At 36.9% G+C, this 19,624-nt stretch overlaps 1 pseudogene; it reads left to right on the forward strand.

The window, feature by feature from the left end:
* Positions 1-336: 336 nt before the first annotated feature.
* LOC119766093 overlaps positions 337-19,624 on the forward strand; it is a 39,615-nt pseudogene continuing 20,327 nt past the window's right edge.

The raw sequence follows: 19,624 nt of genomic DNA on the forward strand, positions 1-19,624 counted from the left end.
TATCTCCAAGTAAGTTTCACTCGGAGTTGTACGGTTTTTGGAAGGTTTTAGGTCTAGGATACGGTCGTAACAAGCATTGACCTTAATTTTTTAAGTTGTAAGATTTTATTCTCAAGGATTGGGCCTAAATCCGTCCTCTTGCATGCACTCAAACTATCTAGTTCATGCCTTTTCCAACCGACATCCCAAGTGTCACTTTAGCCAACCCGTGCTTACCAACAACTTTATCGTGTCAATTTCATTGTGGCCTGCTGGCCTAATTTATGCTATCCGATTTTATCGATCAGCCACGGCAAGCTGCTTCTGAAAGTTTCCGTGCCACAGACTGTCGGAATTATGATTGCAACCCGAGCCGCCAAGTGGCACAAGTGCCACGGCAAATTCATGGGCTCGATTTCGTCTGACCACGAGTTGCACCGCCTAGATGACGACGGCAACAAAACACCGGAAATGGCACGTGCCCGGCACCAGGAGTGGACTCAAACGATTTACCAAATTCGGTGAAATTGTTTTTCCATAAAGTGCGAGGCGTTTCGTACATCGAAAACCAAACACAACCATCATTACGAACAATCGAGTGCAAGTGCAACTTCTGGCCCAAAACTTCATGAATATCAAATGCCGACCGTTTACGAACCCCAGAATCCAATCCTGGGCCACCTCCCCGCCCTCGGAATGGCCATTTGTGGCACTGACCATGGCCCCGGCCGCCGACCCACAAAACGGCACCAACAACAGCAACTGCTTCGACTCACAATATATATGCAAAAGCAAAAACCGCCACTATCATTATTATGCTGGCGCCGGCCGCCAGTGCCGGATTGGCCTGAGCTATAGTAGTGTGGCCCCGGGACCCACCACAATGAATCTCCTTCTCTAGCGCTACTGCTAGCAGTACCAGCAAGCAGGGTGGCAGCGTTTGGTCTTAATTGCCGAAACGATATTTTACCGCTGCTGGTGCTGGTGCTCTGTTTTGGGGCCAACCGAACCGCAGGAGCCAATCTTCGCCAAACCTCGAACCGCTTGGTGCATGAGTGCTTGGCTGTTGCTTGTTGTGGTCCTCCCGGATGCGAGACTGGATTAAAATTACAGGGTGGCGAATCGTGGAAGGGTTTGGAGATGTTCTGTTTGAAGCCTTTAGTTGTTTCATGTCTTTGCCATGAAAAACTAACATGATGGTGTGTGTGTCTCTGCTACAGTCATGAATGTTCCTGGATGTAGACTACAGTGTACGACACATTTTTCTGAGCCATGTTCAGGATATTTCAACATTTCAAATCAGCAAATTCTGTAGAATTTTAACCAAATCCAAAACTACTAAACATTGAATAAAGATTTTTCTGTAGAATATTTCTTCACTGTCACGCACTTCAGTACCATCCCATTTATACCACATTCGCACGTGCTACTTGTAGCCGGTTTCAAACTTTTAAAAATTGAACTAAAACAACTATGACAGTTGCTTTCGAATGCAGGCCATGAACAACCCTGTAGCTTATGTTTCGCTTGTCTTTGCTGGACTCAATTGCGGTGATCATATATCCTGGATTCTGTTTCACGTATTCCACACTGTGTATCAGTACTAAGGTGATTGTCCACGTTCTTAAAGAAATGGTTTGAAAAAATACATTGTTATCAAATCACGATGAGGATCTTTTCCTTTCTTGTTGTCGCGATGCTTCTTCATGATTTCGATGCATCGATCATGTGTTCTCTTGGTTCTGCCTCAGGGGAGCGATGTCAAATTTGAAGAGCGTTCGTACAACCGGTACAACCGGTATGATATTTTTTTAGCTCCACACTTTTCCTTGCTCGAATCATTTCTGTTTCTTCTTGCATGCACTTTTCAGTTCTTTTTCACCTGTCCAAGCTTGTACTTATACACTTATACCATAAAAATCTTTTCCTACTAATTTTTGTCCTATTTAATTACCGTAAACTGGGGTCAATCGGGACACATGGGGCGAATTGGGACAGCAGTTTTAACCATGTTGGAGCACAATATTTTGATTTTTCTGGTTGGTTTCGGTTAGAACAGACTCAGACCAACAAAATGTGTACATCCATTTCCAAATTTAAAAGCTTTAAGTGCTCTAAAAACTGCTGTCCCTATTCAGACTGAAGTCCCAATTCGCCCCAGATTACGGTATTCTATTTCTACATTTTGTAGAATAACTAAGTTCTTTGTTTAAACGATTTACTTTTTGCAGATAATGATGAATCGTTCCAAAATCGGACTGGGCTTATGAACTTAGTTCACAACTTCACAAGATCGAGGCCCATTTCTCATTCTCGCACTTTGGCCGGGAGCACAATAGAATTCGCTACGTTTCAACGCCGATCAAGTACCTTCCGAGAGAAGCCCCCGGTAGTTCAACTTGCTTGGATGTCGCACTTTGGTCGGAAGTTCATCTTGATTCGATATCATGCGACGCCAATGGCTTTGGAAAGAAGTCCAGTTTCCGACGAATCTGCGCCTTTATGTCCGAGCTTGCAGTCGTGATTCGTCCAACAAAATAAAACTCGGTACACCATATTCTTGATTTACACAATAAAACGGAGGTGTTAAAATCGAGAATCTTAAATTGAGAATATGACTTAAATTATGAATCTTTGGAATTTTGTGATTTGTCGAAGAATTTTAAAAATAAATCAATAGTATTTTGTGTAGTTATGTTATTAAAACATTATAGCATGGTTTTGGAGCACCTGGGATGTTCTAGTCCATCCGTAATTTCCGAGAATTTTGTGCAACAGGCTTATCAAAACAAGTCGAAACTTCAAATTTTTGATAACGGTTCTTTCTAAGACTGTTTCAGTGAGTGTGGTAGGCTACAGCGCATTGTTGTAACACCTTATTGGAATGTCCTGGGTCATCCATGGACTCCCTGAAGTTAAGATCTGTCGATATACCGCCGTAACAAGCCAGATGTCGACGGATTTTGACCCTGGAACATACCCCCAAAGCTTCAGTAAGTATGGCAGAGGTCGGAGTGTCAATTTGGTGCTTTTCCACCGTCTTTACCTCGACAACTACCGTCTGCGGGTTGATTAGCTTAAGCGCTCCAAATCCGCCGGTCTCAGCAGCACAATCCGAAGCCCGATTGCGCCTGGCGGAAGGGAACTTGTTTGTCCTGGGATATCCTCAAATCACAATGATTTGACTAATCTGCATGAACTGTGTCAAAAGCAGGGGTGTGTTTGATGGGCTTGAGCTAGGTAGATGCGCATTTGGCTGAGGGCGCCTACAGTGCATACATGATTTTCAGGGCGCTGACAGTCACTAACTGATATGTGAGGCGCTTATAGTGGAAACGTATTTTTAAACTTAAAAATAAAACAAAATCCTAAAGTACCTAAACATACACATGGTTCTTGATGGTTAAACAAAGTGTAGATTAAATTAAAAATTTAAAAAAAATATGGTAAATTTACCTATTTTAACAAAGTAGTACTTATATAACTTAAGATTAATTTTTGGGATTAAAGATTACTACTTTTGCATAAATTTTATTTTTTGGTACGATTTCTGCTGATATTTTTTTCTGTGATTTTGAATCAATATTATTAGAAATTAAAAAAAGTTTTGTCGCAAAAAGAACGATACACGCCTGTGAATCCGTTGCCGAAACCGCAAGGTTTAAGAGGGCTAGATTATAAGGTGTTACGTCGATTCCGCATTATCAGAAATAAAAGTTATTTTATTTTTTTGATAATAAAAACTGACTCTCGCGTATTCAATCCAGAAGTCAGAATTATATATTAACAGGGTATCCAGATCCACGGTAAATTTCGGAGAACAAATCTAAGATAAAAGTGAATATTTTTTATCGATTTTAACGTATATTTCTATGGAAAAATTACACGAAATTGATAGAAATACGTACATTCATATTTATCAAATTTGTCATGAACATGCCTTGAATGACTTGAACGGGACCATCCATAAACCACGTGGTCACTTTAGGAGGGTATGGTGATTGTACACGATCCATACAAAAAAGTTTTTTTTTTGTATGGACAATTGTCCACAAGGGGGGGGGGGATGCGATTTAGTATTACCTAAAGCGTCCAATTTCCCAGGGTTACAAAATTCCCGGGAAACGGTAAATTTTAAATTTATCCAAAATTGTTCTTATATTAGTTCTGGTTAATATTCTTCAACAAAATTATATAAAATAGCAACTTAAATAATCAAATCAAGTGCGAGGGTCAATTGATGCCTTAACTGCTTGCAAAAACATTTTCAAGAAAATATATTGATATTCTAAATTTATAGACTATTTCTAAATTTACTAGTATTTTTTTTTGCAGTGATATTTTTCCAATCCAGTCTTTTGAAGGCTTCATGCTTCAAAACCATAACATTGCTATTGAATATGGCTCTGTGAACAGTTTGAGAGAATATGATAAAGAATAATATTGAGACGACGTTAAAATCCTGTTGTGAGCGAGTTGAAAGAACGTATCGCGCTCAGTTTTCTTAAACTTTAATGTGATTTTTATCCGTGTTAAAAGTTTCCCAAGTGATAGAAATTTGATGCTAGCGAAAGATTATCACGAATACTTTCTGCTAGTGAAATTGGATTTTCGATTAGTGGAGAATTTGTGAAGTTATTCTTGAGGAAAAATCCTGAAAATCTAAGCTAAGTCTATAGTTTATTCACTTGTGTACACGCGACCTACGGGTCGAGGCACACAGCGAGATGTCGTTGGCTGTGCCATGTACTGTGTGTAGCAAAGCTATCAAGGAAGAACAAGAAAAAGTGATGTGTTTTGGATCTTGCGGCAAAATAACGCACTTGAATTGCTGTGGAGAAGTGGATAAACACGGTTTCAAGGCCATTTCAACAAACATTGTAATAAAATATTTGTGCCACGGTTGCCGCAAGACCCAAACGAGCTACAACTGTGTGCTTGAAAAATGCAATGAAATTATGAAAAACATGGAAAACATAAAAAACGATATCGATGAAAAATTGCAAAAAATGGAAGAAAACATAGCTGAAAAAATTAAAAGTGACATGTCTAACATGTTTGCAAAAATGTGTGAGGATCAATACAAATCAGAGGAAAAAAGGATGGAAGCTTTTAAAAATCAAATTAATCAATGGTTTGAAGAAAAAAAGGAAAAACAGTGGATGCTGCAAGTGGTCGCATTCTACGATCTCAAACAAAAAATGGCAAGAATGCAGATAGTGAGCAAAGTGATCAGTTAGCCGCAAAGAATAAACCGCTGTTCACTACGGTTGTGAAAAATGGAGAAAAAACCATCAATGAAACGCCAAAAAAGAAAATCGATAGTGTAATCATTGTGAAACCGAAAGCTGATCAAACCACTCGTGAAACAAAACAAGAATTGCGTAGCCAGATCGATAGAACAACCAACAATATCAGTTTAGTGCGAGAAGGAAACGGTGGATCGGTGATTTTGGGTGTTAAGCAAGCTGATCAAGTTGAGTCAGTGATTAAATCAGTGCAGGAAAAATTCGGTGAAAAGTACGAAGTGTCAGTTCCCAAACCCAAGAAACCGCGATTGAAAATCGTTGGCGTAGAAGATGAATTAAGTGAAAGTGAATTAAAGGAGAGTTTGGTCGACCAGAACGAGTTGTTAGAAGAGATGGAGCTGAAACTGATCACTAAATACCAGAGGGAAAATGCAGCTGGGTACATTTCGTACACGTATGTGTTAGAAGTGGATGCAACTTCACATGAGATCATGCTAGAAGCCGAACGAGTCAACTTAGGCTGGGAACGTTGCAGAGTGATAGAGTGTTTCGGAATAATTCGTTGCTTCAAGTGTTGTAACTATAGACACAAAAGTACAGAGTGCAAAGGAAATGAGGTGTGTGCTAAGTGTACTGGGCAACATAGAACAGCAGAGTGTACATCTGAGCGGGCGAAGTGCATAAACTGTGAACGGATGAACAAGTCTAGGAAGCTGAACTTAAGCATTGACCACTTTGCGTTCAGTCATGAATGTGCCATTTACAAAAGACTAGTCGCGAGAAAACGTCAGCAAATTGAACACGATCAATAGCAACCAGTTCCATCAGGGAGATATCCAGTGATTTGCCTTAATTGTGGTGGTTTGTGGGTCTCGTGGCGCAGGGGTAGCGGCTTCGGCTGCCGATCCCGATGATGCTATGAGACGCGGGGTCGATTCCCGCCTTATCCACTGAGCTTCTATCGGATGGTGAAGTAAAACGTCGGTCCCGGTTTCTCCTGTCTCGTCAGAGGCGCTGGAGCAGAAATCCCACGTTAGAGGAAGGCCATGCCCCGGGGGGCGTAGTGCCAATAGTTTCGTTTTTTCGTGGTGGTTTGTCAGCAAATTTTGTAGAAGTGAAGTTGTTGATCGAATCTGTGAAACCAAAGCTGGCCTTAATTACCGAAACACACGTGATACGAGAAATGGAAAGTGATCAGTTTAATATTAGAGGTTACACGCAGTTAAACTGCTACTCGTCCTCGCGGCACACTGGGGGAGTGTTAATCTATGTCCATACGAGTGTTGGTTACAGTACCTTGATAAACAGCCAAAAGGGTAAAAACTGGCTTCTCGCTATTGAAGTTCGCAAGGGAATGAAACCCGGACGCTTTGGTGTGGTGTACCATTCACCCAGTGAAAGTGATTCAGTGTTCCTAAACATCTTAGAAGATGAGTGGCTTGAAGAGTTCTTGGATATGTCGAAGCAAAATATTTTAGCAGGAGATTTTAACATGGATTGGTAGATAAGCATTGAATTCACCTTAAAAATCAGCTTTTTCACTTGAAATATCATTTTCATAAAATCACCTTCTAAATAATCTGAAGTAGGTTTTTTAATGATTCAGCTTAATAAATGATTTCGTCTAAAAGAATTTTCATAGCAATAAAAGTATTTCAGTTCATATTAAACCTCTTACGCCCCTTGTTAGCTCAAGTTTTTTTTCTTGATATTAAACTGTTAACACTTTTTAACAAATTTACCAATTTTTTTTTTTTGAATAACCCTCTCTGAGACATCAATTGATATTTTTTTCAATTTTCATCCAATTTGGCCATGGTAAACAAAACCGTAAAAAAACATAATTTGATCTTGGCAGAACAGGATACCTAAGTTTTAAATGATATAACAACAATTTATGTTGAAAAATTAACCAAAATTATAATAGTTAATTTTCATTTCATAACATCGTAATTTTTGTTGCCCAACGAATAAACAAGATCCCAGTTGTGAATGCTTCAGAAACTAATATTTTTTGAAATATTTTTACTTTAATATGAAATTTTCAGGCGAACTGAATGGTTATAAGAACAATAAATTGAAATGAATAAAATAAAACTGAGTTTTTCATTACTATTTTTTTGAAAATTTAAAAAAGTGTGCCAAAAAGTTAAGAAGATTATGAAACTATATTATGCGCAATTATCGTTACTTTTAACGGCATTGCTTTATTGAGACAAGAAATTGATATCAATTTTTTATTTAATTTCTTTAAAAAAATAAATATGAGCATTCAAAATTTCTCAGTTAACGCTTCCTAATGTGTAACTAAGCGAAATTTACATATTTCAGCTAGTAACGAACAAATACTGATATTTTATTATGAGAACTTGTTCCGAAAATTGTTCTTAGAGATCTAATTGATAAAGTCTAGATTATACAAAGTGGAATCAAATTAGATAATTTATAAGAATATGTGCAATTTGCATAGATTATGTATATGTATTAGGATGTAGCAAAAATTACATTTTGGCGGGCATTCAGAGGTTTGTTTCGGTGGTCATACTGAGCTAAAATCCCAAATATGAGCTTGATTGGATGTAACAGAAGCTGGCGCTTTGCATTTGAATTTTAAATGGGATTTAACCCGTAAAAAGATTTTTTTTCAAAAATGTATTTTTTAAGGCACTTTGGCCACTGAAGCGCTTATTTTCAACATCACTAGCGTGTAGGCCCGATTCTTGCACATCTTTTGGTATATATAACATTGATGTTTGGAGCACCCCGGAGCTCGGTACAGACCTTCAAAGTTTGGCATTTTTTCGAAAAATCGATCCCAGCATAATCAAATGGTGTCTCGGACGCCGCGAGATGCGACGTATATCTTTTTTACGATTCAGTAGCCAAAGTGCTTAAAAAATATAATAAGCATATTGTTTCAATCAATTTTCAGTGACTTTCCAAAGAAAATCTGATAAGATCGTTATAAAATTCTTAGATTCTTAGAAGAAGTTGCACTTGGGGCTAAATATTATATTTCAATTTACCCCTCAAAATTTCGGGAAATAGACTTTCTTACAAGGTGCAAAATATCAGACCTACCTTGTTTATCTAGGAGAATACTAAATAATCACACCGTGTACATTGTACACTGTATGACTTAATTAAAATCAAACTATGTTTCATTTCCCATATCAGTTCTCGATCTATAAAGTAAACGAAATCACTTAGTAAAGTCCTCTACTAGAATAAAGTTGCCACATAGAGCGATTTGTTTTGAGTCCCTATCACTTCGATAAAAGCCTTAACCAGAAGCGAAGATCTCTTTCATCTAAAAATAAAACAGCAATTAAAAAAAATAATATTAATGGTACTGGTTTCAAAAGTATTCTTTTTTTCAAAGCTTCGGGGTAAATGTTCCGAAAAACTCTACCCGTCAAAAATCATCCTCTGATAGAGGATAAAAAAAGTAAGTCAGCCTACACAAGTCATCTGTTGGAAACATGTTAACAAAGCGATGCATAAGGTTTGCATGCCCTGTGAGGCTGTTGCTGCGAAGTGGTTGTTCAAGAATGCTACACCGTTAAATACTGTAAGCACAGAGATAAAGGATGAATAGCACGTATTTACAATATGAAAGATGATAGTGTTCTCATAAACATTGATGATCGTGCCAAAACAAAATAAAACGCATTACGCAAATGAATGACAAATTAGATTTTGCGCACTTCCAAACAAATAAAAAATAAATCAATGCGATTGTGCTTTTAAAACGAGCTCCAACATTTTTACCAATTCGGAGTATCGATTCACCTGAAGGGTAGGCTTACTCCTTCAATATGAGAAAGTCATTTGAAATCATTGGTCCAAATTTGATACATTTTGGTGAGCGAGTTGGCTTCTCTCGCTCTTGGGGAAACATATAGTTGCGTGCGCACAACAACCAAAAATCATTTAACATTCCAACGCCCAAGGCTCCAAAAAAGTTGGAACGGTAACTTCAACTCAATGGTTCTCGGGCACAACTCAACCAATCAAGATAATTCTTCTTTCCAGTGATTTGTTAGGATGTCTAGATGATTCTAGAACTTATATTTGCGATCAAAAACATCGTTCCAACTTTTTTTTCGCGTGTAAAAAAAAAATCGCCAAAAATTCCGCGGAGGCAGTCTTTTTAAAAAAGGTGGAACGATGTTTTCGATCGCAGAAATTACAGATTTGTTCAAATCAAGTTCTGCAGAATTTTAGGATCATCTAGACATTCTTACAAATCACTGGAAACAAGAACCGTCCCGATTGGTTAAGTAATGCCCGAGAACCAGCGAGTTGAAGTTACCGTTCCAACTTTTTTGGGAGGCTTGGGCGTCCGTGTAAGTTTGACATGCGTTGGGCGTTCCAGTGTTAATCAAATAAAAAAACTTATGCATCGCAAGAGTGACAAAGCTAAATTTAAATAAAACAAACAACAAACCATCGCGCAGCGATCGCGCATCGACTTAGCGACTTTGCGACAGACTGCGACAGCACTACCTTGGAACACTGAAAGGTTGACTTTCCAGAAAGAGTGCATATGACTTGAAAAAAAGGAAAGGGCGCTTCAAAATTGAGCCAAGAAATTGGTGAAACTTGGCGCAAGCCCTTTTTTGGTCGAAAATATCGTTTAACTTGAATATTTTTCCTTAAAAAATAAATAAATTTAAGCAAACAGCTAAGTAGATATCATCTACTCAAATCTACCCATAAGCACACCCCTGGTCAAAAGTGGACAAACCATCAATAGAGCTTTATGACGTTTCGCGTACACACACTAGCGCACCATTTGATTTTGCTGTCCGGTCAAAATTTAACCTCAATCTTTTTCGTGTACGTACACGCAATACATGCGCACGTAGATTACTCTATTCTAGACTCTTTTTGATTAGGTCCTATAAACAAATGTAAACATTGAGTGAAAGGGATACATACCTTTTAGTTGTGTGCTATCTTGTGACAACGACCATCTAGTACTTTTCGAGAAAATCGATTTTTAATGTTTGTTGGTAAATAATTTCAAAATTATGAATGATAGAGCCAAACTTTTTTAAGCAATTGGTTCATATTTTATCTCTTAATAAACGCTCCAAGTTTCAACTAATTTGGTTACACCAGTTAAAAGATACAGTAAATTATGTAAACAAAAATCTGAAAAGCACGCGTCACAAGTGTGTTTTGAAAGTAAAATTGTACTACGTGTCACATGTGTGCACAGAATTCCCATACAAACTCTCAAATAATATGCTCAAATCAATGGTTTAATCGACTTAATCAGTATATTTTTAAGAACAAAAGATTGCATTGCCTTTAGAAGTGTGTGTGTACATAAATTTGTGAAAAACAAGAAAAAATTTCCACATTTTCCAACAACATGTATGACGTATCACAAGTGTGCACGATCATTTTGATGATAAATTGGTCTATGTCACAAGTGTGTATTGCGATATCCGGGAAACGGAAGCGAGTTTCCAAAATCGGGTTAAAGCATCTTGTAGTGTTTGTTAAGTATAGCAAAACGTCATCATTATCTCATTTTCGATCAAAATGGTCTATGTCACAAGATAGCACACAGCTGACGTTATGTCATTGTTAATCGGAGTAAACGGAATGCACTAAATGTTTACATTTACAGTCTTGTTTTTAGGACCTCATAAAAAGTCCATAATTGTTTTAAAAAAAAAAAGTATATTAGAATATTGCAGCTCATCGATTACTCCAAAGTGAGGAATGCGAAAGACTTTTCTTTACACATCCGCACAGACAACAGACGTAGCTAGAACTTTGAAAATCGTGTGTTAAAACATGCCGAGTGATACACTTACGCCATCTTGTAGTCCATTTGCCACTGTAGACTGCAGTGGACCACAGCTTTCGCAGGAGCCGCAATCTGAATCTAACCAATTTGATTTGGGGATTTTATATTACAGAATATTAATCACTCCTGAATGTTTCATGAAGATATTTCATGATTAAACTGAGTAAGAAACGATTTAAGCTCAAAATTTTGCCATGCGCAAAGCGGGCTGTCAAACTTGGTTGGCGTTTTTCTCTAAACCCCCAATTGATTTATAGGTGCCACCCCGAGCATGGGTAAATAACAAGGGAAATGCGTATTAATACCTTTTTCTGGTATCAATACCAAATTTTGGTATTCCTGAACCCTTTGAAATTTGTGTTAAGGATTATGCAAGAGCAAAATTTGGTATCATACCATTTTAAGGTATTGTTTTGATATTGCAAAATTGCAGAATTTGTCAACAAGTGCGCACTCGGCGAACACCACATTTTGGTATTCTTTTGGTATTACAGTATTTTATCAAATTCCTCTGAAACTATGGGAAAATTTTGACCAATTTTGACAAAATAATTGATTTTGCGCTAAAATGATGTCTGAAAGCGAATGCTTTCATTGAAAACCGGAAAATTCAAACTTGATTTTAAACATTTTTGATATACCCCCTAAAGAAATGACTTGGAATTGTGGAAATTTTTTTAAGTCAGGATGCAACATTTTGGTATTATTTTGGTATTGAAGTGTTTCATCAAATTCCTCTGAAACTATGGGAATTTTTTTAATAATCTTGACGAGATAAATAATTTTGCGCTAAAATGACTTGAAACCATATCAAAATCATGTATGTGGAAGACCACAGGAATAGCAAAATATGATTTTCCAAGGGCGCGGGAATACCTAAAAATAAAACCATGGCAATACCAAGTTTTGGTATTCAAGCAATGCTCAAAAATCCAGAAGACCTCAACTTGGTTTTGAAATGATTTTATTTTGTGGTATTATTTTACCTTTGGAATAACATGGTTTGGTATAGTTGTGCCCTTCCACATACAAGACTTTGGTCTCTCAAGATGTATCCCGTGTTTATGACGAAGCTCAATTTTAAAAATCTACTTTAAAAAAAATTCAAAAATCAAAAACCAACAGTTTTTTCCATGAAAAACAAAAAAAAATCTTTTCTCAAAATTAACTTTTTGAAAATCGGGCTTTGTCATGCACGCGGAATCGGTTTAACGAGTCTTCACCAAAATTTTGAGCCGATTTGGTCAAGACAGTGTTGAGATGTCGTGGCACCCGTTTTTTGAAACTCCTAACTTGAAATTGCTATATCTCGGCAATGAACTTCAAATATTAAGGTAAATTTCAATTAAATGCAATGCCTATTTGCTCTAGAAATATAGATTTGCCAAGAAAAACATACAAATGGTACTGGAGCACAGATTTATTTTACTCACTGTCTAAACATTGTGCTTAGAAATATAATACTCATCAACAAAAAATACTAATGATATTTTTTTAAATATTTTGTACAATCTTTCAATTTGCTAATTAAATTAGATAATTTATATAGTTTCTTAAAGATATATATTTTTCTCAGGCAGTCAAGGTATTTATTAATCCTCACAATTATTTTGCTATTCTATACAATTTTGTTACACAATATTTATCAGAACCAGAACCAGAAATTTTCAACAAATTATTAAAGTTTCCCGGGTATTTTGTAACCTTGGGAAATCGAGCGCTCTAATGTAACGAAAATAAAAAAAAAACTATTAGTTTCTTTAATTTTCATCTTTATTAGGATATTTAAATGGTTGAAAGGATGGAGTTGTGTCCACTTAACATTCCAACGCCCAAGGCTCCAAAAAAGTTGGAACGATAACTTCAACTCAATGGATCTCGGGCATAACTCAACCAATCAAGATGATTCTTCTTTCTAGTGATTTGTTAGGATGTCTAGATGATTCTAGAACTTTGTAGAAATTAATTTGATCAAATCTGTAATTATTGCGATCAAAAACATTGTTCCATCTTTTTTTTCGCGTGTAAAAAAAATCGCCAAAAATTCCGCGGAGGCAGTTGTTTAAAAAAAGGTGGAACGATGCTTTCGGTCGCAGAAATTACTGATTTGATCAAATCAAGCTGTGCTAAATTTTGGGATCATCTAGACATTCTTACAAATCACTGGAAACAAGAATCGCCCCGATTGGTTGAGTAATGCCCGAGAACCAGCGAGTTGAAGTTACCGTTCCACCTTTTTTGGGAGGCTTGGGCGTCCGTGTAAGTTGGATATGAGTTGGGCGTTACAGTGTTAAGCAGTAAAGGGATATTTTTGTTGGCCACATGTCTGTTTTCTAGTTTTCTGCTTCCTTTTTTCAAAGATTTAGTTTCACCTTTAATTCAAGTTTAAATTATTTCAGATTTTTCTTGAGCCCCATTTTTGGTACGAAGTGACAAATCCTCCAATCAAAAAGTTGGATTTAGGTTTTATTTTCCAGGCTTATCAATAAAATGTTTTCTTTGAAAATTCCGAAATATTCCTCTTCATCAAGCTGCCACCCGGTGGCCACCTCCCACAACTGGATGCCGATGTGGATATGGAAAAGTTTTCCCACTTTTTGAAGCCGGAAATTTGCGTCGGAGCAAAATTTTATGCAACAGCCAGCAGCACCAGCATCAGCCCACTTCTCGCTCGTCAGTTTGTTGGAGCATCGGGGCTTTATACGGGATGCGAGATTTTCTGGATCAGGCCAGGGCAAAACCCATCCATGCACCAAATAAACCATTCTCAATACGCGACATGTGTGCTTAATGATTCTTTCCGTCGTCGTCGTCCGTTGAGCGGCGTCGCCGTGTGGCCCAGGGTGGATGCGTGATGCAACCTAGTTAACCTTCAACAGTCGACTGTGGGAAAACTTCAGAATTAGTCAATAAATCATGATTTGAAGTTTATTCTGTATAAAACCTGCAAAAATGTTTATTTCTCAAAAATATTTTTTTAAATCAACCTTAAAAAAAATTCTTGACAAATTAAGGACAGTCAAGAGTTAGAATCACCCCCTCAAAAGCATCAACATGATGTGGCGGTTGATGACGATGGTGAGGGGTGGAAACGGGTGTTGAGGGCAAGCCAAGAAAGAAAAACCCCAAACTGATTGAAATTCATGTCTTGTGCCCGATTGGTCGTCGCGCGTTCGGTCCTCCGTTGGTTGGTTGGATAAGGGAAAACTCTTCCGGGAGAACAATAAAGAACGTGAGTTAATTCTGGATGTCCCACAGGAGAGGAGAGTTCAAGGGCGCAGCAGTAGCACCCCCACGTGGATGGGTGTTTGTGGGAGCCAGATTGGCTAAGCTGTTACGAGGATGCTAACGAGATTGAGCCTGGGTTTGTTCTGTCTTGGAAGACAGTGTACAGTGTACCACTTACTAACAGCGGTGTACTGATAACAGCTTTGCTTGTGCCTTGGATTTGCGGGTGGATTTTGGGAGAAACTATAGGAGATAGTTTGAAGGAATATTTAATGCACTTATCGAATCTGAAATAACCCAGATTGATGACAGAACCCCACATTCTGATTTTGCATGTAAATTGATGTTATAAAACAATGCTTAGTTTTTATTTTCAAAAAATCATATCCCCGAAACGTACGGTTCGACCTCGTCAATTTTTTTATATGTTATGTGAAATTTTTCGAGGAATCCGATAAAAGTATTTTCAGTCATAGGCTCTTTGGTCCAGACACGGTCAAAACGCAATTTTAAAGTTTTCATGCGACTTTTTCAAATGATAAGCTAGATTTTTGAAACTTCTTACTATTTTTCCCAAAAAGCCAAACTCATCACCTTTCTTTAGCGTCCAAGACAGCTAAAATCGGATGAAATGGCGCGGAGATATGATTTTTCGAAAAAAAGAGGTTTTTGCGAAAAATGACGAAAATGGCAATTTTTTTAGACCACCTTAACACGGCGTAGGTTACCCTAATGGCCAAACAAAAAAAAATACGGGTCTTATCATTTTGGCCAAGGAACCCCCAGAAATTTTGAGCCCGATCGGAGAACTTTTTTTTCGGTTTAGGTTCTTTTCAAATGGAATTGCTGTATACATCTTTTTTGTTTTGTTTTTGTCTGTTCTACAACTTTGAAGAACATTTTTAGAATCTGAAAGGTAACCATGCAAAGTTACAAAAAACACGTGATAATTAAACAAAAAAAAAAAATCCGTAAAATGACACATCTCACGATTTTTCGAAAATGAGTAAGGGGAAATGGCAGCGATTTTAAAACTATATTTTTAATTTTTTTTTAAATGAAAATACGTTTTTTCGGAATTTTAAGTACGTCATCAAATCGGGCGTCCAACTCTACACAAAAGTCCCTTTGATATCAAATTTCTATCTCTTAACGATTTCTAGCTACAAATCACTGAAAAACGTGTCTTAGTACAAATCCAGAAAAATGAAAGGGGTCGAACCGCCCCTCCGTCACGAGATATCGAAAAATGGACCTCGGATTCGTGATCAGGGACCAAAATTACCTCTTACAGCAAAGTTTCACGAAAATCGAAGAAAGGCGGGGCAACTTCTCCGATTTCGTGGCGGACAATTATTTATACAAAAATGGTACAACAATATTTGAAAATCTGCATTTTTTGAAGAAATTTTCGAATCGATGTGTTGACTTCAGCAAAGTTGTAGGTATTGATGAGGACTACTCAGAAAAAATCGGTACTCGATTTTTTTATCGATTCTTAAAACTAACTTTTTTTACAACAAATCTTTTTCCCAAAATCCGTATTTTTTATTTTTGATACGTTTTAGTGGACAAAAAATCACAAATTTTGAACCATAAAGATGTATGGACAAACATGTTGCCACCGAGTTATGATTTATTGAAAAATGATGTTTAAAAAAAAAAAAAACAAATTTAATCAGCAAAATTTTGACTTCAGTTTCAATGCAAAATTAAATTTGCAAACGAAAATAAAGTGTGACAACAGATTTTCTGATCAAGTGCTCCGTTTTCAAGATATAGTCACTTAAAGTTTTATTTTAACTGTAAAATTCCCGTTTTTCGATTTTAAATAATAGTGTTCATGATTCTTGAATTTTTTTAAGCTTCAAAAAATTACCACTTAAATTGCCCATGAAACATTGAAGATTGGACCCGTTTTTGCTGAAATACAGCAAATAAACAAGAAAATTTAAGTTTTTAAGTCTCATCCAAGCCTTTCCAATTTCCAATGTTAAAATTTTTTTTTTGTAAAATGTTGTGATCTTTTCGAATTTTAAAAAATTTGGAATCAAGACTAACATTTCAATTGGGCGTAATATTGAATATTTAACCCAATGATTAATATATTTGCCAAAAACAATTTTTTTTCAAAAAATCATAACTTGGCGGAAAAATATTTGTCCATACTTCTCTATGGCTGTGGATTTTGACCAATAGAATTTTTGTAAAAAACGTAACTTAATCCACCTTTAGGTGGTTAGTGCCTTCCTCACATTAATATACTTTTGATAGGGTTGTCAGATTGTCAACCTATTGTAGGTTGATAGGTCTTTTTATTACGCATACAACGATGCGACCCTGATTGATCAGAACATCATTTTCATCAAAATAGCTGAGATCCGGCTTCAAAAAAGTGTATAATGAACAAATAGGGGCTCATAACTATTGATAGGGTTGTCAGATCTTCAATCTTTTGAACACGTTGGAAAGGTCTTTTGAAAACCTATCCAACGACAGGTCGATGATAGATGCGGACATCGTTTTCATCAAAATATCTGAAATTCGGCTTACAAAAAGTGCATAAATAACACTTATCTTTTGCATTCGTTAAAAAGGTCTTTTGATTACCTTTCTATAAATCTATGACATGGTGGGGTTTCTTACAAAAACCACCCTTTTTACAATCTTCCGGAATTTTGTTTAAATCGTTTTTTGCCTTTCTCACCTTACTGAGGAAAAGGTATAAAATCACTCGAAAACTGAACTTCTCTATTAGACCTCCTAGACCCACTTTTATGTATACCTTTCGACTCAGAATCAAATCCTGAGCTAATGTCTGTGTGTGTGGTGGGATGTTGACCAAAAAATTGTCACTCGATTATATCAACATTGGCTGAACGATTTTGTCCGTTTTGGCGTCATCTTGGGGTCCCATAACTCGCTATTAAAAATTATGCAGTTTAGTTAGGTACTTCAAAAGTTATGCTAAAAAAAACGATTTTAACAAAAGTTTGGAAGATTGAAAAAAGGGTATTTTTTGTAAGAAAACCTGGCATGTTATACATTTTTAGAAATGTATTTAAAAGACCTTTTCAACGCACTAATGCATTGAAGATCTGACAACCCTATCAAAAGTTATTAGCACTTTGGCTTCATCCATAAAGTACGTCACGCTAAAATCCATCACAATTAACCCCCCCCCCCTTTGTCACGCTTTCCCTATACTTATGACACGTAACGTCACACTTCTCTTTATAATTTTCAATAGCGACTTATGGGACCCCAAGACGGATCGAATAAGACCAAAACAGACAAAATCGGGTTTGCCAATGCCGAGATATGTTGTTGTTGATTTTATTAAGGGAACTTTAACCCTATGGGTCATTCGCTCCCGTTTGTAAAATGCCGAGATAACCCAGTGCAAATGTTTTGATCAACGTCCCACCACAGAAAGACATTTGTTCAGTATTTGATTCTGAGTCGATAGGTGTACATTATTTTAAGGTAGTCCTTATCCTATAACTTTGCCAAAGATTCCAAATCGATCTTAAAATTCCTCTAATAGTTACAGATTTACGAATATTTACATACCATTTTCGTATGGACAGCTAACAAAAATGTATGGAGCCTTGTAATGATTCAAAATGGCTTCTTTGGTCATAGGGAAGGACCCCGCAAAGTATGGACCAAATCAAAAATATAAATAAAATCAATTTCCAGTTTTACTGGAGAATTCAGATTCATGTAACAGAAAAAAATCTAAAAAAAAATCAAAAATACTTATTTAATGATATTTAGCAGAAATACGTCCATTACATAAAACTGAAATTAGATAAATTATATAATTTGTATATCAAAGATTGAGATCTCAACATCTTTTTTTTACTAAAATGCTCATGTTTTGTTGCATCCGCTAAGCTTTAAAACTATTTTATACAATATACAATCTTTTGTAGAATTTATTCGAATGACCTAGCAAAGAGTCTTCAAGTATTTCAAAAAGTTCAAATAGTATTGAATTCTCTTCATCTCAAAGTCGGAATGGTGATCGCTTTCACATTATATTCCTCTAAAAATTTGCAACAACACAACGTGATCGTGTGCTATCTTGTCGCACATCGCTTTTTGACGTTCCGAGAAAAATGCGTTCAGCAACAATTGTGTTCATTGTCCCGAAATTTGGTTGAATTTGGTTGCTGGAGTCCCGAGTTATAACAAAAATGTTTACAGTAGTCAGGCATGTAAACGTGTGTCAAATGCGTTCTGACCTGAAATCGATTCGACCAGTTGTCGCACTAACAGCATTTTTCAAGGTGTGAAACTTCTCTCATATGAAGAGTGACAAAAATGCAACAATGAGTTTTATTGAATATTTAAGGGTTGAAATCGAAATTCGACAAGATATCACGATCCCGACAAACAGTCCCAACCGAAACAAAAGTGTCCACTCCAAATGAAATCACAATTAATTACTGCATCCGACAGGCGTTCGGTCACGAGTAGAATGTCATTTTTTTCGGCTATTCTCCCAGCTCACCCAGAGGCCACCGTATTCCTTTTCAATTAAGTTTGAACAATTTGCTTCATTATTTAGTACCTCCACGTCGATTAGGTTGTCATTCCACTCTTTCGGTGAAACGAGTCAATTGAATTGAGAAGACAATCCTTTTCTTGAGTCCCCCAAAGTGGAGACAATTGCAAAGGACTAATAAATAAAATTTCCTTTTGAAAGACGTTGTGCTTTATGTATCGAGTGAATTTTCCCTCAAACTCCAGGGGCAAGCACGATTTGAGAGGAAAAGGACAATAGTTTGGGGTATCGTTAAAAGCTACAGAAGAAGTAGCCAAGTGAAAAATGAATTTCCTTTTCATCTGTCGCTGATGTGTCCTTTTTTGTATCACTACAGGGGAGGGGGTTGGGGGAGGTCGTAAGAAAAGGACCTTCCCCACACAGTGACTCCGGTCAATCATTTGAGTTACTGTGTAGGAAAAAGGGGGTAAAATTAGGGTGGCAGAGAGAAAAAAAACGCTCGGACCAAACGATCGGAAAGGGAGCAGCAATTTACGAAACCCGCGTGGGGCTTATTGACGTTTTATCAGCCATATAATAAATGTTCTTCCATCAATGCTGACGGGAAAGTGTTGGCTCGCTGGGTTAACGAAATTGGAGTTAGAAAAAAAGCCCCTCACTTTTATGAGCAGTTCTCTATAGAAAATTGTGGAATTTTCAAATGTATTGCTTTTGTTCTGCTGGAAGTCAAACTACACGTTTTTCTCGAGAATTATTCTTTCATTCTCCTACAAAACGCAAAACATCGGTGACTGTCAGTTTTGTGCGAAGCTTTTTGAGAAGGGTTCT

Source organism: Culex quinquefasciatus, chromosome 2 (assembly GCF_015732765.1).
Source record: "Culex quinquefasciatus strain JHB chromosome 2, VPISU_Cqui_1.0_pri_paternal, whole genome shotgun sequence".
NCBI lineage: Eukaryota > Metazoa > Arthropoda > Insecta > Diptera > Culicidae > Culex > Culex quinquefasciatus.